The sequence below is a fragment of the Artibeus jamaicensis genome, unplaced genomic scaffold (assembly GCF_021234435.1).
Source record: "Artibeus jamaicensis isolate MK-2021 breed Jamaican fruit bat unplaced genomic scaffold, CSHL_Jam_final contig_332, whole genome shotgun sequence".
Taxonomy (NCBI): domain Eukaryota; kingdom Metazoa; phylum Chordata; class Mammalia; order Chiroptera; family Phyllostomidae; genus Artibeus; species Artibeus jamaicensis.
Window position 1 is genome coordinate 21868004 of NW_026521788.1, and position 22016 is coordinate 21890019.

Genomic DNA, 22016 nt, shown 5'->3' on the forward strand with positions numbered 1-22016 from the left:
GAAGGATAAAATGATCCCAAATTATAATAGGTGTCATTAACTAGATTAGAACTAATCATAGAAAATAAAAACCCACTTACTTCACACAACATCATATATTTGGATCATGAGAAAGTAAAAAGGTTTTCAGGGACAAAATCATGAAGCTATTTTTAAAATAGATGCTTTTGTGGAATTACTAGTAGACTTAATAGAACATGAATCAGTTGCATGGCTGATTAATTTTTTCATGTCTATATCAAGCTACATGCCGGTCTGTAAGTGAAGAAGCAGTTCATCCTGCATCTCAACAAAATGTTTACTAGACATCCTTGTCACTAATGGAATCGACACACAACCAATACATTTATTCATAATGTGCACATATGCAGGTCAAAGGTTAAGAAAATATTTCCAGTCCAACGGTAATCAAGCAAACCTCCTGTAATTAGGCTTTTCACTGAGTCCTTTGGAGGATATGTACTGGAAACAGTCCAAGGGACTTTCGAAAATGTGACTAATCACAAAATTCCTTTGTTTAAATAGAATAAACACATTCACACCAGCAGACTAAGGCAGAGATTATGAGCACGAACCTGCCCCTTCCTAACTTTGTAACTGGGGGCAGGTTTCTCATCCATGCTTGGTCTGTGTCTCCATCTGAACAGGAAAAGCGCCCACCACAAAGTTGTTGTAAGGATTAAGTGAGTTAGCAAGGAGAACGCTTAATGTACATAGTAAGTCTTCAATAAGTGTCAGTTCTAACTGTCACTGCTGTCCACCGAGTCAGAGGCTCCCTGAGCTGAAGGCCACTGTAGAACTCAAGATTACTAATGAATTGATAACCATGTTGACTATCTTTAATGTATTTTCACTACACAATATTATCTGTGTTAAATGTCAATATTAAATAGCTATAACTTAACTACATCTGCATATTAGCTTGCATATTTGTCCTCTGGAGCCTTGCCACTAATTACCTGAGTGGCCTTGGTGAGTCACTTCGCCCGGGCGAAGACCAGATTTCTTATTCTAAGAACAAGAGTATCAGGAAGCTGACGTTCCCCTGGATTCTCTGAGTTGCAACTGTATAACCTATCTGAAGAAGCCAACCTGTAGGAAATGGGAGACTCCTGACAACAAGTTCCTTGAAACAGCACATAACGAAATGCTAGGATGAAATGAGATACATAAAATGTACATCAAAAGGACCACACCTACCATTTTTATTGGGAAGTTATAGGGAAAATGCAGATCTAATATATTTTAATAAATTATTAAAGTATATCTCAGCCAGCCTGGCTGACTGGATCACAAGGCAGGAATGTTTTTCAAGCACTCCCAGAAGGCTCCTGAGCCCTCCTGAACGCTGGGCTGGAGGCTATTGGTAATCAAGAATGGACACAAGACACCTCTGTAAGAAGGGAAATGGGCTCTTCCTATAGGAAGAAGAAATTGAAACGATTATGAGATGACCCAGGGGATCATTCGAAACCCTTTAAATACATGTCTTGGGAAAAGAGAACTTTACCCTGACTAGATTTCTGACCGAGAGAGGCCCTTCAAAGACTGAGAACAGTGAGGTCATGTAGACAGAGGGTAAAGAGAGTAGGAAGAGTAAAGGAAGCCCCAATACACTGAGACCACTGGGCCCAAGAGGAAAGTCAACTGACTTCCCAAACCCTTCTTTAAAATGCACATGGTATAAAGCTCTACTACTAAATACATCGACAGCCCTGATGAATATAAATTCAGAAGCAAGTAGGTATTTGGGTTCTTCCTACTCACACAGAGGCTCTCAGTCACCCCAGGGCTCCCCATTGCCTAAACATTTATAAACTTATAGGGGAAACTATACACAATGTTACCAATGGGAGGAGATTTGAAACGCACCCATTTGGTCAATGCTGGAGAACTGTGAATTTCTCTTTTGTGGAAAATCAAAATTTTGCCTCTCACAACCCCTTGAATCATCAAGAAGAAGTCAGAGGAACATAACAAATTAGCATTTCCCACTAAAATTAAACAAATCCCTTTGCCTCGCCGCCAACCCCGCCCCACTGGCCATCGCACCCTGGCCAACGTCTCGGGTTACAAAGGACACTGTTGGCTTCCAGTAGGAAGAGAGCAACTACTAATCCCATTCACATCAGATACTGTCCACCACATTGCTGTGAAATATATTTTCTAGAAACTAATAAAAATAGGTCCTTAAGACAATAGCCTCGTGTTAATTTTAAGAGCTGAAACATTACAAATTAACATACTGTAAAGCAACTTAATTAAAAATTATGTCCATGCACAGTCGTAACCACCAGAACATGCATCCGCAACTCCCAATGTTACGCAATGCTGGATTCTAAATCGGTCTGAATTTAAGAAGCCCACAGGCTTGGATATAAATTCTCAGTTCTTGTGGCTGTGGCCACCCTATACTCTCGTCCCAGTGGTGGACGCAAACGTTAATGTGTTATTATTAAGGACACAGGACCATCGAAGGTGACATTTTTCGCTTTCACCTTCGGAGGCTTTCCCCAGAACTGCCCAATGATCGCCCACGCCTACTTCCACCGAAGGTGGACCCTGCAGACTCTGGATCACGACCGTAGCGTCTCGGTCCCCACCTCTGGGGGAAGCCTGATCTTAGCAAGTGGCCCTCAGTGCGTCCAGCAGATCCGCCAGCGACGCGGTGGCCGCGCGGTTTCATCATTAATGCTCCTGAAGGACAATAGCTCATCAAGCCCCACCGAAAGCCCTGGACCCGTCGCGGAGCCTGGGCTGGCGGGGGATGAGGCTGAGCAACTCCTCCTAGAGGTGGTTATGTGGAGAAGGAGCAATCCCTTCTCCCTCCTCCTCCTCCCCCCGCTACTATCCGCGGCCCTGAGAACTGCTGCTTGCCGCCATTGACACGCACAGATAGAACCTAAAGAAAGGCAAAGAGTCCTGCCGGGCACCGGCGCCGCACGGGCCGAACCTGCGCGCGGGCAGCGGCGCGCAGAGGGCACCGGGCGCCCGGAGCAAGCGGCGCAGCACCAGGTGAGCCCGCCATGGCGATGGCATTATTGTTCGGGGGTCTTCGGGGTCTGGAAACAAAACCGGCCGCGGGAACAGTGCAGGGGCCAGAGAGAACCCCCTGCTTCCCCCGCCGCCCAGCCCCCGCGGGTGCACCCGGGATAGTCTGCCCACCCCGCAAAGAGAAAAAGAAGAATTAATAAATTAAGCTGCCCAACTTGCTTCCTCGGGAAATAAAGGGGGGTTGCTAAAGAAGCGGTAAAATTCCTGCGGCCGGTGAGGAGCCGGGGCATCTCGGGCGAAGAGGGAGGGAGGAGGAGGGATGCGGAGTCCAGCGGTGGGCCCCGGGCGAGGCTGGAACTGGAGGAAGTGGAGAGCTCCTAGGGATGCGGAGTTTGGGGCGAAGAGGGACGAGAGAGGCGCCCAGCCGACAAGGGGGACCGGCACGGGGACAGGGGGCTGCGCAGGGGTCGAGGGAGCCCGGCAGGGCCGTTCGGGGGCCTTCCAGGGTGCCCGGGCTGAGCGCCGGCGGCTCCAGGCTGACAATGGAAGGGACGCGGAGGCGCGGGGCGGAGGGAAAGCACCGGGGCCCCGGATGCGAGGATGCGGGGAGCCCGGCGCCGCGGCGCCCGTGAGCCGGGTCCGGCACGGAGGAGGGCTCGGGGACGGGCACTCCCCTCCGGTTCCCTTTCCGGGGCGCCCGGTGCCAACGCGCGACAAGCTTTCCCCGGGAAATGGCGGCCACTGCACGGCTCGCTTGGGCGGCCCCGGGTTCCGGCTTTGCGCGGGAAAAAAATAATAATAATAAGGAAAGGAGATTTAAAAGTAAAGTGGCTGCGACGCAGGAAAGGGCTGCGCTGAGCGCCAGTGGCGTTGCGAATCGTGCGGGGCGCGGCGGGCGGGGACCTGCCCTGCCTCCTCGGGCTCCTAGCCCGCTCTCCTGGAGTGCCCTAGTTACAGCCTGGCTCGCCTCTGAAATCGCGCTCGTGGGTGTCTTTCCCCGCCTTTCCTCGTGGGGGCGCCCTCCGCTCCTGCCCTCTTTGTTCCACACAACAATGGCCTAAAGGGCCTTGAGCCCCCAAAGAGCCAAATGCGCCTCCTTCAGGGGGTTCAAGACGCTGATATGGGCCACCACCGGCGTGATGTAGGCCCGTTCACTGCTGGGGTTTATTGGTAACAGCTAACAAAAAGGGCGAGAAGAAATGGGCTAAGAAACCAAAGCGAAGGTTCATGTGTGTTTGACGGGGTGCAGCCAGGCCCTATGGTAAAGGCATGTCCGGTGTTCCAACAGACCTGGCGAACTGAGGTACCGGCCCATCCTCTGTCCAGCGCAGGAGGATTCAAAACAGGGCCCAGATCTAAGCCCCTCCAGCCCTCGGGAGCCCATTCTTTTGGGGTCATTTAATCCGCCAGAGCAAATGGTTTCCTCACTTCTCACTGGTGTTTGTGTCGAAATGCAGTTGTATCCTCACTAGGCTGCGCAGTTGGTGAGAGAAAAAGAAACATTCTTAAGAATGGACATGTGTCTTCATTTATATTGTTTCTTATCTAGAACCAGTTCCTTTGTGAGACACAAACAAAGCTAGACATAATTCTCAATTTGTTTGTATTTAACGGAAAGTTATCGCTTATCTCCCCTCCCCCAAAAAACTCTTTATTTGCAAATAATACTCATAGCACTATGATTTGGAGCTACACTTGTGTATTTTTAGAAATACTTTAGTTCAAGATCATCGTATAAATAAAGGCACGGCCTGGAGGAAAATTACCTTGAACCCTGTAATTCACACCTTTAAAACCGGCCCTGCCTCTAAACTTCCTTTAAAAATTGTGCCCTAACCTCCACTTCAGTTCCCCTACCCTGTTCGAGTTCGTCCTCACCTGAATCCATTTATTGCCACACTTTAGACATTATTAATGGTTTCCTGTATTTCAGAACTTTATAAAAGAATTTATTTCCTTGCATCCAGAATGTTGCAAAGATTCTGACCTTACTCCCTCATCATTCTATCTTCTGTCCAGTTGCCAGGAATTCCGAGGCGCCTGTAGTCTGCTCTTCCCCAGTGGGTGGGACACCCTGCTAGCTATTGTCTGAGGCAACCAGGTCTGTTTTCATAGCCTCCTGCCAGCAAAGCAGGAGGGAATTCTGTGTTAGGCAACTTCAAATGAAAGATATCTGTAATTTTTTCAGGGAGAGGGATATGCAAAAACGCAACCAACTCTCTTAAGAATGTTTTTCATTCTTAAGAAATAACCTCAAAGTTATATGCAGTCTTGGCAGATGCTTTTTGAAAAGTGAGTATTGCACAGAGATGAGCAAAGAACTTACCATGAGAGATCATTCCAGCATTTGTTGAACAGTAGTTTTTAAACACCTCTGAATGAGGGCGGATATGCAAATACGAGGTGGTCATATTCTTAGCGCTTAGGGTCTGTTCTTAGAGAGCTTTCAACCCCAAGCCTAGGAGATAAAATGGTATGTGCAGGTAAAAGGAGGTAAAAAGTTCTTAATATTGGTGAGCTAGCTGGAAACAAATACTATCCAACACTGCTGACAGGTGTGTAAATTGATGCAGCTAATTTGGAGGGCAGTTTGGCTCTATGAAAACACATAATAGGCATATTCTGTGACCCAGCAACTCCATTTCTTGGTATGTATCCCAGAGAAGCAGGCATGCACACACACGGATTATGATTCCTTTTCATTGCAGAGTTCTGGTAGTTCTGAAATTGAACACATCTAATTGCCATCATTAGGGAATGGCTAAGTAAACCGGTACGTCTATCTTCTGGAAAATTAGGTGGCAGTTAAAAGCAATGCAGTAAGTCTGTTTATACTGAGACAGAAAGGACACATAGTATTAATGGGAAAAGCACACTGCAGAACCATATATGCTGTATGGCACCCTTTTAAAAACAAAATAAAGCTATGCATTTCTATAAGCAAAAGTGTATACACAAATGGATAGGGGTGTGTGGAACAAGATACCCACTCAGAGACAAAAATGGGAGGAATTGCCAACGGGGCATTTAGTCATATCGTTATGCATACCCATCCATAACCATGGTTATAATATTTGAAATTTGCATTAATTTATAAGTTGATTGGATAACAAAATATAATTAACAATTTAAAAGTGATGGTGTGTAATAAAAGCCACAAATAAAATGCTACAACAACTTTTAAAGTGAGAAGAGAATTCTAGGCTGCAAGGGAAGGCTTCATAGAGAAGGCACTGGGATTTGGGGGGAGAGGGGGAAAGGCGACAGGCGGGAAAAGGTAGCCTGACGCAGACTCGGAGCTCTAGCTTGCGGCTCCTCTCTTCCTTCAACCCGTTTATGTAAATTCCCTCGCAAGGCTGATCCTGCCCTGCCCTGCCAAGGTTCAGATTGAGGAGTGACCTAAATGAACAGTTCGCAATTCCTTTCATTGCTGTAGTTCTATGAATGTCTTCAAGTAGATAAAGAAGGGAAGAAGAAGAGTCAGGAGAGCATATACATTCTAACAATTGTTTTGGAAGGTAGTGATTTTTAGAAATTTTTAGGTGAAAACTTCAGGATAAGGATTTTTTTTCTTCTGGATGCACCCTGGTATATATATTGGAAATTAGGCTAGAGAGTAAGGTAAGTATTGAGAAGATAATTCATTTTCAAAAAAAAAAAATCTGAAACAGAACCCAAATCTGCTTTAGAAACAAGTGTTTAGGGCTGGTTTCATTTATTTGTCCCTTCGCTTAAGGAATGTTTATTGAATGTTGTGTACATAACGCTGTGTTAGGCACAGGCGAGGAGTGAAATCTGCAACGACAGAGTGTGGGCAACACAGCCCCGGGCCTGGGCTGCACAAGTGGAGGTGAGGCTGCCGCTTCCAGGCCTGATCTTACCCAGACTGTGTGGCCATTGACCTGTTGTTTGGTGACCACTGCCCCTCCCAAGCCACACCTGTAATGGTGGCTAAAATTAGGAACTAGCCGATGGATCACTCAGGTCCCTGTCGATATTAGATTGTGATTTTGTGAAATCCTGTGGTTCTAACACTGTGATGATTGTGAATTTTCAGGCAGATGGAATTTATGGAACATAGACTCAGACGAGGCAGGGCCCAAAAGTGTCCAGCCTTGGGAAAAACAGAAGTATTTGCTGTCATGAGTGTTCTCAGGAGATTATGTGTCTCTTGGAGTTTTTCCAGAGTTAAAACTTCATTTGTGCCTCTTTACATCGGCTTCAAAGATCAGTGATGCAGAAAGATGTTGCTGAGTTTTCAGCTTCCTGTTATCAAGCACACAGTGTCCAGCACCGTGGTATTACAGTACATCGACCCTGGAACAGCAATGGTGCCAACTGTGGGTCCACTTAAACGCAGATTTTTTCAATAAATACTTTAAGTGCATTTTCTCTTCTGTGGACATAAGAACGTCCAGAGCTGTAGAGGACTTTTATGAAAGTTTGAGTCAAACAGAGGACATGCCTGGAAGCCAGCTCTCAATAGATAAGCAGATGCTCTGGTCGCACTTCCTTATGATTTTCTTAATAACATTTTCTTTTCTCTGGCTCACTTTGTTGTAAGGACGTAGTATACACTGTACATAACATATAAAATGTGTTAATAAAAAAGTATTAATCAACCATTTATGTTATCAGAAAGGCTTCTGGTCAATGGTAGGCTGTCAGTAGTTAAGTTTTGGGGGTGAAAGTGTCACACGATTTTTGACTGTGCTGGGAGGTCAGCACCCTGAACCCTGGCATTTAACAGTCAACTGTAGTGTCTTTCGAAATAGAGGGACAGTGTTAGCATTCTGTAAAAAGAGTTCTTTGTAATTGTTTTTTGTGGAAATAAGTCATAATAGCCAAAGTTTATTAAATGACTGCTACCTACCACACAGTGTTCCAAGTACTTTATATGTATTAACCTATTTGATATTATTTTTTTCAGTTTTCTAAAGTATATTTTATCGATTATGCTATTGGGGTTGTCCCATTTCTTTTCTCCCCTTTATCTTCCTCCACCTTGCACCCCTCCAGCCTGTCCCCTCCTTAGTTCATGTCCGTGGTTGTACATGTAAGTTCTCCATTTCCCACACTATTCTTACCCTCACCCTGTCTATTTTGTACTTACTATTTATGCTTTTTATTCCCTGTACCTTTTCCCTCCTTCTCCCCCTGCTCCCTTCCCGCTGATAATCCCCCATGTGATCTCCATTTTGTGACTCTGATCCTGTTCTAGTTTTTTGGTTAGTTTGCTCTTATTTTTGTTATTGTTTTTGGTTGTTTAGGTTCAGTTGTTGATAGTTGTGAGTTTGTTGTCATTTAACTGTTCATAGTTTTGATCTTTTTCTTCCATAAGTCCCCTTAACATTTCATATAATAAGGGCTGGGTGACAATAAACTCCTTTAGTTTGACCTTACCTGCGAAACACTTTATCTGCCCTTCTATTCTAAATGATGGCTTTGCTGGATAAAGTAATCTTGGATGTAGGTCCTTGCTTTTCAAGGACCTACATCCTTGTTCCAGTTGAATGATTTTGAATACTTCTTTCCAGCTCCTTCTTGCCTGTAAGGTTTCTTTTCAGAAATCAGCTGATAGTCTTATGGACATTCCTTTGCAGGTAACTCTCTGCTTTTCTCTTGGCTGCTTTTAAGATTCTCTCCTTATCTTTAATCTTGGGTAATTTAACTATGATGTTTCTTGGTGTGTTCCTTCTGGAGTCCAACTTCTTTGGGACTCTCTGAACTTGCTGGACTTACACGTCTATTTCCTTGGCCAGATTAGGGAAGTGTTCCTTCATTATTTTTTCAAATAAGTTTTCAATTTCTTGCTTTTCCTCTCCTCCTTCTGGCACCCCTGTGGTTCAGATATCGGAATGTTTAATGTTGTCCCAGAGGTTCCTAAGCCTCTCCTCATTTTTTTTGAATTCTTGTTTCTTCATTTTGTTCCAGTTGAATGTTTATTTCTTCCTTCTGCTCCAAATCATTGATTTGAGTCCCGGTTTTTTTCTTGTCACTGTTGGTTCCCTGCATATTTTTCTTTATTGCATTTTGCATAGCCTTCACTTCTTCCTTTATTTTTCAGCTGTACTCAGTCATTTTTGTGAGCATCTTGATTACCAGTGTTTTGAACTCTGCATCTGATAGTTTGGCTGTCTCTCTGTCCCTTAGTTCTTTTTCTGGAGTTTTGATTTTGGGCCATATTTCTTTGTCTCAATGCACCTGTCACATTATCAGAGGTGGAGCCTTAGGTATTTGCCATGGTGGGGCAACCCACTTCACTAGATTATGGTGCTATATGTGGGGGAAGGGTCCTGAGAGGGAACAGGGCTGCTTGTATGGCTCCCGGCCGGCTTTCAGTCACTTCCCTCACTACTCCCAAGTGAATCACCCATTCTGGTGCTGATTCCCGGGTGTTGGGTTTGTGTACATTCTAGGACCCCATGCACCCCCCTAAATTCTCCTGTGAGACTGGGAGTTTATTCTACCACTGCAACTCCCACAGGTGTTTACAGCCAGAGGTTTTTGAAACTTTATTTTCCTGGCACTGGAACCCTGGGTTGTATGGTCTGTCTCGCTCCCCAGCTGTTCCTCCCAGTTTATCCTCATACAAATGTGGGACCACCTCGTCCACCAGCTGCTGCCTTACATGTGTCTTCTCCACTCCCTACCCCAGCTACCTGAATCTGCCCCTCCTACTGGTCTGTATGAATGTTTCTTGTACTCCTTGGTTGTCAGACTTTCATAAAGTTTTATTTTCTGGCAGTTCTGGTTGTTTCTTGCTTTTAAATTGGTTGCTATCCTTCTTTTGGTTGTGCAAGGAAGTGAAGAATATCTACCTATGCCTCTGACTTGGCTGGAAGTCTATTTAATATTATTAAATGTATTAAATAAGATACTTATTAAATAACACCTAGTAGTATAGGTGGATACTATTATTTTACCCACTTTACAGAAAAAAAAAGTTTAAGAACATGCCCGAGGTCACCCAGCACATAACTGGTGGGGGTGGAGTGAGGGCTCCAGCCCAGGTGACCTTAATTCTCAGCCCTGTGTCCTTACATCCTGTTGGTGCCAGCATTCCAGTAAACTCTCAGATTGTGTTCATTTTAATATGATGCAGACTTTTATATTAAATTCCTTATTTGCATCACTGTTTTACCTTTGTCAAATGAAAGATGAAGAGCATCAGATTGAGCTACATAACACTGTACTTTAAACAGTCTTGTTACAAAGTATTAAATAAGATAAATTTGGTGGTTTCTCCGAGCCTATAATGTTCATTTACCCATCTCACCATCCATCATATTTGCCCTATTTATTTGACTGACATTGCCAATTTGGGCTTGGAATAGAGTAAGTAATTCAAGTCAGAATTCTCCTGCTTTGACAGAAATCTGTGTGTGAATATGGGTAGGACCACCAGGCTCAGTACAGGGACATTTACTTCAGATAATTCTGTGATGTCAGCAGAATTAACTATAGCAACTATATTGTTTAGCCCAAAACTGCAACCTGACCAAAGATTTGGGGGTTGTTTCTGGATGAGAGGCAGTCCTGATGATATAGTTTAGATGCCTAAATTTGGGGTGTTTCCATGACTACAGAACAAAAATATAACAAAATAAAATCAAGCTTACCCTGGAAAGCCCAGGCCCCGTGTTTGCTGGCCTGGGCCTGCTAATGGTGTATACACTGGATTATGTAACTTGGGTTTTGTTCTGCCTTTGTTGTTCAATAAAACCATTAGAATTGAATAGTGGTGGTAGACTATGAGAAGTGAATTCCAGCAGCTTATAAAATACATACCATAAACCCTTCGATCAGATGATAATTTACTGGCTTCCCCACCAGAATGCCAAATTTCCAGATTGATCAGCCTTCCAGAAATGAACTGAACTCAAGTACCGCCCCCTTGCTACCAAAGTGGGTTTTCACCTCAGCTGGTCTGTGGCTAACAGTGTAGGTTCTTGTCTGGGGTGGAGAAGAGACAGTCCAGTAAACACAATAAAACGGAGTCCTCAGGCCCAGTTTTTCTTTTCTGTGGTGATTGTGGGTGATAAAATACTGACTTCAAAGGAAGGCTCACCTGCATGCAGCATATTTCTACCTGGTTGTTCTATCTCTATGAAGGTAAGTAACAGATTAGGGCAGGAGGGAAGGTCCAAAGGAGTGACATTTTGAGCATCTTCATAGAAAAGCATCATCTTTCAGGTTGCAAAGGACCTCAGAGGTCAGCAGGGGCAGTGGTTCTCAGGGGGAGCTCCACAGAGCTCGGGCTTCCTCAACGGCCCAAGGCAGGAAAGGTGGGGACCGAAACTGAGATTCCCAGGCCCTTCCATCTGTTTTATATATTAGAGCTCCTGAAAGGTATCTTTTGAACAAAAGGGAAGGTCTGGAAAATCAGGTGATTTGCTGGTCAATGCAGAACTGGACCCCCTCTTACCCCCACCACACACACACTTCCTGGTCCATGGCACCTTCTGTTGTGCCACCGTGATGCCCCCTGGATGTCCAGCCACTTCCACCCACAGGTGAAATGACATGGTATGGCTAGGGGTGGTTTGGTGCAGCTGGTACAATGTGCCGGGGCCCAGGGGCCATGGGGGGCCCCACGTGAGCAACACAGCCCATCACTAGCATAAAACAGTGCAGCCGAAGCTGCAGTCCCCCAACTACTTGTCTCCATGGTGTAGCCTCTGCCTGAGGACTGACAGTAAGGAAAGCAGGGTGAGGGGAGCGGGCACGGGAGGGACACAGAATTGGGCAGCTGCCTCTGCTTAGAGCACAGTATGTTCTAGTTTGGGGAGCCCACAACTGGTTCCCACTATGTACTCAGTTGCCCAGCAGTCATGGGTGTCTGGACTGCAGCCCACCTGCAGCCTGGTGCCAGTCACTCATTCCCACCCCCAGAGGGAGTGCCCGTGTCCCCAAACTCCCACCTGAGAAGCTCCTCTTGGGTCAGACAGAGCCAGTCCCCCGCTCAGAGAAGTAAGACAGGCCACTGTTTATACCAATTAACCTCACTAATAATTTGAAACTTAGACTTTAAGGAAACATGATAGTTTGCTCACTGTTCCTATTTGCCAATTCCCCAAAAGCAAGAAGACAAGAGACCAGCCTGGACCTAGTGAAAGGTTGTTTTGTTTTTATTTTGTTTTCCGTGAATAAATTGATTCAGGAAGGCAAACCAGCTCATTTTCTTCTTGGATGCATTGCTATAACTCAGATGCAAGGAGAATTAAAATTATTTTTATTCATTCATTTCTCATCCAGCTAGTATAACAAGTGGCCATATTTATAGTAGAAAATACTATAAGGTTAATAAAAGGGAAATACAATATATATCCACAACTTGTACTTTTCTCTTACAAAAAAGAGAAAACTTTAGCTTGGGTTCAACAAAGACAAAATGTTTTAAAAGTCATTGCATCATCCTGGCTGGCATGGCTCAGTGGATTGAGCATCGGCCTGTGAACCAAAGGGTTGCAGGTTCAATTCCCAGAGTACATGCCTGGGAAGGTCCCTGGTAGGGGGGCACGAGAAGCAACCCCAGATTGATGTTTCTGTCCTTCTCATTCTCCCTCCTTTCCCCTCTCTCTAATAAGTAATTAAATCTTTTTTTTTGAGTCATTGCATACAGCAGTCCTACAGATCCATTCTGTACCATGCGCGCCCGCCGTGTGCTCTGCTGCCCCCCGCCCCGGGCTGGCCATCCCAGCAAAGGCCCAGACACAGCCATGCACCCTCTGCCTCCGTATTAGACAGAACGTGCCGGTAGTTGAGCTTCCCGCTAGATTACTCCAGGACATGACTTGAAATACATTTTAAAAAGGGAATGATTTGTAACCCAATGGTATAATTTAAATAAATTGGGTTAATGCTTGGTTCTAACGCTCATGGATGGTTAATTTGGTTAATTTGATCCGCATGTCATTCTGATGAAATTGCATTTGATAGAGCTCTTTACATTATAAATTGTTAATGTGCTTTAACAGATACGACGATAAAATTATTGACTATTCTCATTCACTTAAAGGTGGCCTTGGAAGAAAATGGTTTGGAAAGTATTACTTGTGCAATAATGATTTGCCCTTGGAGTTCATAAATGGAAGTGTAATAGAGCAAGTGATTTAGCTAGTATTCCTGAAAGTGGTTTTTACAGCTGCAAAATAACACTAACAAACTATTATTATTTTAATGCAGCACTTAGGGTAACACACCAAAATATATTGGAATTCTATTACTGGTAAGGCTAAGACATTTTTTCATACCCTTTAAAAATATACTTCTACATAGAGTTAATTTATTTACATTGAATTCCCTATGCCCTACCTAGTTTTATTTCATCTCATTTTATTCTCCCAAAGGATAATTTTCAACTGACAGAGCAAAGATGCTTCGCTGCAGTGTCTACTTCATTTTTTCATAAATATTTACAATATAAAATATTCTGAAGCACAATACTTACTGTACAGATTAGGGAAATACCATGGGGACTAAAAATGAATACATAGAATCAATTTCAACAATTTTAGAACAGTGCATGGATCCATTAGGGGATAACACTCTGAATTTCATGTTTATATACATTTCAGAAAGCAGTAAAGTCCTTTTTAAATTCATTACATCATTAAAAAGCGGTAAGAACTGTTATTTCTAGATTTAAGGTCATGTATGTGTGAAAGCCTTTTGATTTGTACTCTTCTGAATTCAGAACTTGATCTCAAACAGAACTTTAAAATGAGCTGTCTTGTCATATTCCGGATCCCTCATCAAGGTGGCCCATCAGCCCTACTGCTCCTCACCGCTGACACACGGGCCCGGAATCACAGCCCCGTCTCAAATGATCGCTCTCGTTTTTTTAAAGCCGATTTGCAGAAGCTTGATGGCAGAAAAATGGTCATTTAAATCAAACCTGCTGACGGCTCCTAACGAAGCAGCTTGCTGATTGGCTGGAGTTTGTCACGTTTCTGACCAGTTAATATATAAGAAAAATTTCAACAGGTTGTTTGAGGCATTAAAAAAATGGTTTACTTTTTATCAGCTCTTTATGCTTGAGAAAGAATTTATTGAAATTAAAAGAAAGTACTGGTCTAAAGAAACCAGACTATTTTGTCTTTTCATGCCGTTTTCCCCCAATGTCGGTTCATCCAGTCAGAGCAAATGCTTAACGTTTTTCCTTTCTTTTCTCTCCTTCCTTCTGGGATTACGGTATAATTTTAAATATTGTTTACAGAAATACCATATGCTATAATCATACAAATACAGAGACACTGAATTTGATCCTATTATATTAATTAGTCTTATACAATCTCGATACAAAATTTTATATTCCTCAATTATCTCAAGACCAATTAGTTTCCATTGACTCACCTGGTAATGAAAGTGATCTAAATTTTTAATATGACATTATTACTCAATTATAAAACAGTTGAGCTTTTTCTCTTTGCCAGCATACTCATTTCTAGGCTAATTCCCAAATGATGTTTGTTAAGATGTTAAATTAAAGTGACATTTTGTTTCCAGTTCAAAATGATGGACTGAACATATGTGCTTTCCATCTCTGGGGTCCCTCCAAAATAATGGTAAAGAAGCACAAAGAAAATAAATAGTGCCCTGGCTGGTGTGGCTCAGTGGGTTGAGCATGGGCTGCAAACCAAAGGGTCACTGGTTCAATTCCCAGTCAGGGCACATGCCTGGGTTGCAGGCCGGGTCCCCAGTAGGGGACACGTGAGAGGCAACCACACACTGATGTTTCCCTCCCTCTCTTTCTCCCTCCCTTCTTCTGTCTCTAAAACTCACATTAAAACCTTTAAAAGAAAATAAATACTTAAAAGGGGGCAGGGGATGGTACTGGCCCTCAACAGACGGAAGAGTTCAGCAGACCTGGACGACTGCAAGCGCACAGAGCCGTAGAGGCACAATCACAGGGAAGGCACAACCGAGAATGAGAGCAAGAGGGGGCTGCACTGAGGGCGGGCAGGGTGGGGAGGGGGGAGTCATGCAAGGTCTCTCCAGAGCAGAGAGGCCAGTGGCCTCTCTCCTTCCCTGCTCCTAGCAGAGTTTCTGACCCTCTGGCATGTCTGGCATTTCCCCCCCAAACCAGCAATCTGAGATTTCCTCTCTAAAATTGAACAACTACAGGGCGGGCAGGCCTAGAACTTCTAGGATAGATATGGTTCCACGCACTAAAGCTCCCTCATTCTGGCATTCAGGGGCTCCTAGTTCCTGAGGGACCCTCTAAGGTGGTGTCCGCTCCTTGGCATGGCCTGGGGAAGCTCCCAGGGACCGTGCCTTCCTTGTCTTTCATTCTCAAGTATGCCAGGCCTTTAAGGCAAGCCGACGTGAAAGAGAAAATGAGAACACACTCCCGGGACCACTGACTGGATAAACTAACTCAGAGACAGAAGATAACAGCAGCATGCCTAGTTTCGGGGAGATTAGAAGGTATGGTGCATTCATAAAAGAAGAGGATGCTGGGAAAATGGAACAAAGAACAAGAAAGAGTTCTTGGGTATTAATCATAAGATGACCAAAATTAGATATTAAAAGGACTGAAAAAATAGAAGGAAAAATATGAGACTCTGAGGAACAATCAGAAGATCCAACACCCGGCTTACAGGCCTCCCAGGAAGAGCCAAGTAAAGGGAAACGTGAGAGAAATGAACAGGTGAGGGAAAACAAGCAAATGCAAGGACAGACAGTTCCCAGAGTCATAAAGTAATGAACCTCAGACCGAACAGGCTTATTGCGAGTGCCGAGCAGGACGAGTGGGGTGTGCAGGATCCACACTTAGGCCCGTCCTTGTGAAATTAAAGCACGTGATGACAAAATCTGAAAGCTCGGGGGCGACGGAGCACCAGACTCCTCTGTGTAATGCAGGGTGATAAAAGCAGTGGGCCAATGGCTTCAAGATGTTGAAGCAGTATGATTTTGATGCTAAAAATTGTATACCCCACCAAATTATAATCCAAAGATCTTTCAGTGAAGACAGTTCCATTTTGTAAGAAGACAAGGTTCACTCCTCCGGATTGTTTGTTGAAGTGGATACCAAGAAAACAATGGAGAAGGCCAAGAAAGAGGCAGTCAGGGTCAAGGATGAGTGGGGAAGACAGTTCCAGGGTGACCACAGGGCAGCACAACCTGCCACCAGGACCTGGAGGCCAGAGCACTTCAGAATGAAGGCCTCTGGGCAGAAAGCGGCCCCGTGCAAAGAACGGAGTGATGGAGAAGCTGGGAGATGTTCACTGCATGGGAAAGACACATTTCTCTTTGGTCAAGACAAGAACAAAGAGCGCATTTGATCCTTATTATGATTCCATATTTGTGAATTCACCTACTCAATACAGTGTATTTGTAGCCCCCACATTGGTACATTACCCGAGGCATTGTGTGCCGTCCAAGGAGACGCACAAGCCGCAAAAAAAAAAAAAAAAAAACGTGAGCCACTCAGCGCACACTCCCCAGCTGAGGTGGAACCAGGCCACTCGGTCTTCCTATTGCATCTAGTCACACTGTAGACCAGTGTCCTTTCCGTGGTTTATTTAGTGTCCTAAACGTGGTTTAAACGTTTCCACGTTTTTGTGCTTTCTGCTGATTCCGCTGTTTACAATGAGGTGCTGTGTGGTGTTCCTCAGCACAAGGAGGTGATGTGCCTTCTGGAAAAAGTACATGGGCTAGATAAGGTTTGCTCAGTCATAAGTTGTAGGGCTATTTGCCATGAGTTCAATGTTAATGAATCAATAATACGTTTTAAGTAAGGTGTCTTTAAATAGAAATACACATAAAACAAGTTTATGTATTGATCCACTGATGAAAAACTCGTGACCAGAGACTCAGAGCAGCCTAACCCTGTTTCCCCGAGAAGCAGTACTTCACTATTCACTAACCCAGTGTTTCTGGCTAGTTTGTAGGACAGACCTGCAGTAGTCCCCACTTGTCCACTGGAGATGCATTTTAAAGGCCTGTGGACGCCTGAAACTGCAGATAGTACTGAACCTGCATATACAGTAACTCACATGGAACCTTGTCTGTAGGTTCTTGGAAACTGCAACTTTAAGGGCAACAACGTATGATCATGTATGATGAAACCAGTTTCACCAGAGGCTACGGGATACAAACGAGACTTAAGTTCCTACAGCATCTTTCTGGTCACAAAAACATCACCAAACTTATAAAGAAAGACCCAAAACACTTCTAGTATTAAACATTAAAATAAATGTGAGCACTGCCTACATTAAGAAAAATTAATGAAAAGAAGTAAGATCATTATTTTGCAACCCTCTCATTCTAGTTCAGGGTCACAGGTGGCAGAGCCTCTCCCCACATATCAGGGGCCCAGGGCAGGCACCCTCATCACCGGGCACGTCACACCCACAGTCACTCAGATGGGACAACTCAGACACGCCAGTTCACCGCACGTGCACGAGAAACCAGAGTCCAAGAAAATTCACACAGAAATGGGAAAGATGTCAAAAGTCCACACAGACAGTGGTCCAGCACTGGGAATTGATTTTGTTCTCATCATTGTTAACAACAAAATGATGTTGAGTCGATACTTCCAGTCAAGTTGGAGAAGTATGTAGAAATGCTTCACCTTCTTGCACAGCCGTAGGAAGGGTCACAACTAACCTCAAAACAAAATACACCCAGAACTGCCAGAAAATCGAACTGTATGGAAGTCCAACAACCAAGGATTTAAAGAAGAAATATTCATCCCGACAGGCAGGAGGGGTGGAGCCAGAGAGGCCGGGCGGAGGGGACGTGGTTTGGTGACAGTGAGGAGGTGACAGCGGGGCCAGTGGAACAGGCAGGCCCACATTAGGGATACCTGGGGAGCAAGCCCCAGGTCAGAAGTGCAGCCCAGAGTACCAGTGCTGGGAAAACAAAGCCTTATAACTGCTGGTAAAAACCAGTGGGGGCTGAGGCAGCGGAAGAAACTGTGGGTCTCTCCAGACAGTCCATTTAAAGGGTCACAGGACATGCAAACCCATACCCGCTGGGAATCACTACCAGGCCAAGAAGTAGTGGGGCCACTCAAGTAAGTGACTGGAAGCAGGTCAAGTGCTGAACAAGCCTCCAGCAGTCAGGCAGCAGCATTGCCCCCTTGCTGGCCCCTCCCCCACATACAAAGCCACAGAGTGCTGAAGAGGGCTGCCCCACCCTGATGATTACCTAAGGCTCTGCCCCGTGCAATGTAACAGGTGCACCAAGACAGAGAGTCAAAGCAACTCTACCTAATACTCAGAAACAGACACAGGGAGGCTGCCAAATTGGAGAGATAAATATGTCTCAGATGAAAGAACAGAACAAAACCCCAAAAAAGAACGAAGCGAAATGAGGTTAGCCAACCTTCATATGCAGAGTTTAAAACACTGGTGATAAGGATGCTCAGAGATCTCGTGGAGTACTGTGAATGCATAAGGGAAGAAGTGAAGACTACACTAAGTGAAATAAAGAAAAATCCACAAGGAACCAATAGTGAAGGGAAGGAAGCAGGAGTTCAAATCAACAAATTGGACCATAAGGAAGAACTAAACAGTCAACCAGAGCAGAATGAAGAAATGAGAATACAAAAAAGATGAGGAAAGAATAGGAAGACTCTGGGGCATCTCCAAAAGTGCCAACATCAGAATCATAGGGATGCCAGAAGGAAAAGAGAAAGAGAAAGAAATTGAGTCCAACACCTTCACCACCCAGCCACCAAAGCCCCTCAAGAAGAGAAAGAAATTGAAAACTTACTTGAAAAAATAATGAAAGAAGACTTCCCTAATTTGGTGAAGTAGACAGACATACAAGTCCAGGAAGAACAGGGAGTCAACAGGTTGGACCCAAAGAGGAACACACCAAGACACATGGTAATTAAATTGCCAAAAGTTAAAGAGAGAATCTTAAAAGCAGTAAAGGAAAAGCAGAGAGTTACCTACAAAGGAGTTCCCATAAGATTATCAGCTGATTTCTCAAAAGAAACTTGGCAGGCAAAAGGGTCTGGCAAGAAGTATTCAAAGTGATGAAAAGCAAGGATCTACATCCAAGATTACTCTATCCAGCAAAGCTATCATTTAGAATGGAAGGACAGATAAAGTGCTTCCCAGACAACGTGAAGCGAAAGGAGCTCATTATCACTAAGCCACTATTATAGAAAATGTTGAAGTGACTTATCTAAGAAAAAGAAGATAAAAACTATGAACATTAAAATGACAACTCACAACTACCAATAACTGAATTTAAAAAACAAAAACAAACTAAGCAAACAACCAGAACAAAAACAGAATCATTGATATGGAGATGATTTAAAGGGTTATCAGCTGAAGGGAGAAGGGGGAGAATGGGAGAAAAAGTACAGGAAATAAGAAGCATAAATGCTAGCTACAAAATATACAGGGGGTTGTTAACAGTATAGGAAATGGAGAAGCCAAAGAACTTACATGCATAACCCATGGACATGAACTAAGGGAGGATGGATTGCTGGAGGGAAGGGAGTTATAGGGGAGGGGGGGCAAAGGGGGAAAGTTGGGACAACTGTAACAGCATAATCAAAATACACTTTTAAAAAATGATGTTGAATCAAATGACAGTGCTCAAGGACCTGCTGAACTACGGTCCTTCCTGTACAGTATACCCTCATTGAAGTCTTCGTACAAGCACAGTGCTTTCTGATGCAACATGTTGCCATCAGTTGGGACATGTTTTCTGTTCATGTCTTCCACCCGCAGATGTAATGCCTTTTCCATTTTAACTAAGCACTTATCACACACTGTGGCCCTAACTTTTGCAGTTTGACGTTGACAGCAAAACTGGCATGAAGTTCTTTTTTCTTCACAATTTCACTGATAGAAGATTAGTTCTTACCATAGACCTTAGCAATCTCAGAACATGATTTTTTTTTTTTTTTACATCTTTCCTTAAGTCAAGAACTTTCACCTTTTCACTTGAAGCATTTCACAGCCTTTCTGGCACGTCTGAATTGCCAGCATCTCTATTCTTGCACTTGGGGGCTGTTATGGAGTAAAATGAGAGGTACTTGAACCACAAGCACTGTGATACTGTGACGTTGGGTCAGATAACCAAGACTATGGGTACTTCCCACGGGTGGGGAGCCACATACACACCATGGAGTCTCTGGGCAAAGGGGTGACTCATGTTCCCGATAGGAAGGCAAGAAACCAAGTAGATTTTCATTGCACAACTAGAACAGCTCACAATTAAAAACCTATTAATTGTTTATTTCTGGAACTTTCCATTGTATATTTTCAGAGTGAGGCTGACCGTGGGTAACAGAAACTGCAGAAAGAGAAAGTGGGGAGGGGCGGCCTACTGTATTACACAAAACATGAATCAACTGTAATCAGTAACACGAGGTGAGACGCTATGCAAGAAAGACGTGAAGCCAAGTAAAACGGAATGATTTCGAACAACAGGTTTTCAGAACAAAGTGAATCCATTACTTGATACTGAGCACAAGGGTCCTAGTGTGGGAACACGGAAGAGGAAATGTGAGGCTAGCGCCCCACCTGGTTCTTCAGGGAATGGCATTTACAAAGTCCTAATCATATGTTTAAGTGCTAATGGGATGATTGAAAGTATAGGAGGCAGAGGTAGAAATCAGGACGAGGTAACACAGAGAGGAGTAGACCCGGGGAAGATCAGGGCGCACACATGTGCAGCTTGTGTAATGATGACTCGAGATGCTGCCTAAAGTGGGTGGAGTCAGAAACAGAGAGTGAAGTGTATTCTTTAACACTTCCAGGGTAATCAACTGAGGAAATGTACTGTAAATAATTGGGAAAGGAAGGAGAAAGTGAATTAAGTTCTAATCTTTAGGTAGTATTGATAGAGACTCTGAAAGTCAAAATAAATCAGGAAGAAGAGGTATCAACATCAAAGTTTGGGAGGTAACCACGGGAAGTAAAATGAAAAACTGTTACATGAAATGCCCTCTGGAAGTGAAATTAGGGGCGGGCAGAGTGAAGTGAGAGACTGTTGCTTTTCCTTTTACGCATTTCTTTACCTTTTGATTCACTTTGCTATGGGCAAGTATTACTTAGATGTAAAGATAAAATAAACTCATGTTTCACTCATATGCAGAATCTAATAAACACTGAACTAACCAGGAAAATAGAGACAGACTCATAGAGAGCAGGATGACAACTAAGTGGGGGAGGGATTGAGCAAAAAGGAAAAAAGACTCATGAGCATGGACAACAGTGTGGTGATTGCTGGGGACTGGAGGGTGCAAAGGTACTAAATGGTAATGGAAAAATACAGTAAAAAGTTAAATAAAAAAAGGAAAAATAAAACAAATTTAAACAACTTACCTTTCTTGTTTTCCTTGCTTCAGGGTGACCTTACGAAGGTTGTAATAATATGTTTTAACTTGGTGGTGGTGGGCACTAGCAAAGAAGTCTCCAAACTCCCCCAGTCCACAGAGAACTAAGTGTCTCAGTCATGTTTTCAGGAGCTTCTAGGCCAAAAGAAATGCCTATTGGCTCTATTTATTAGGTGGTTATGTCCAAACAATTTAAGTATATATGTCCTAACAACAGTAGCTGTTTAAGAAAATATTAATACATGAATGAGAAGAAAAAAGAATATACCCCATTCTTAAATAACCACAATGAATCACACACAGGACGTGTGTGCCTGGTGGACACTGTATAACTTCTCAGGCCTAAGGGTCAGACTGGAGACCGCCACTGTCATTTTCTGCTCCACGTTGATTTTCACCCAGCATTTTCTTTTAGTCAGACCAACCGCCAAAAACTCAGCTTTGCAAAGATTCAGCGCCATCAAAAGGAAGAGAGTGCAAACTACCGTGAACCACAGGTGGGACCACCTGGAGCAACCAGCTCACGGTTGTGGGGTCCAGTGGAGGTTGAGTACCACTGTATTTTCTTTGAAATCTTCAACACCCTCTGTTATGTCCCAGGGTGCCTTGGCACACAGTTTGGGAACCAAGTCTCTCACATCTGTTCAAAATTGTATTATGGTCTATCATAAAACTTTATTGGAAAACATTTGAGGACAAGGGGCTATGT

The 22016-nt window shown here is 43.9% G+C and overlaps 1 protein-coding gene across 1 annotated transcript in view; it reads left to right on the plus strand.

Annotated features, from left to right (window-relative positions):
- The first annotated feature begins 2859 nt into the window (after window positions 1-2859).
- Window positions 2860-22016, plus strand: part of LOC119038200 (core histone macro-H2A.2) — a 55043-nt gene continuing 35886 nt past the window's right edge. Inside the window, exon 1 of the mRNA XM_037130681.2 lies at window positions 2860-3015. The gene's annotated coding sequence lies outside the window, so the exon portion shown is untranslated. The remainder of the gene's footprint in view (window positions 3016-22016) is intronic.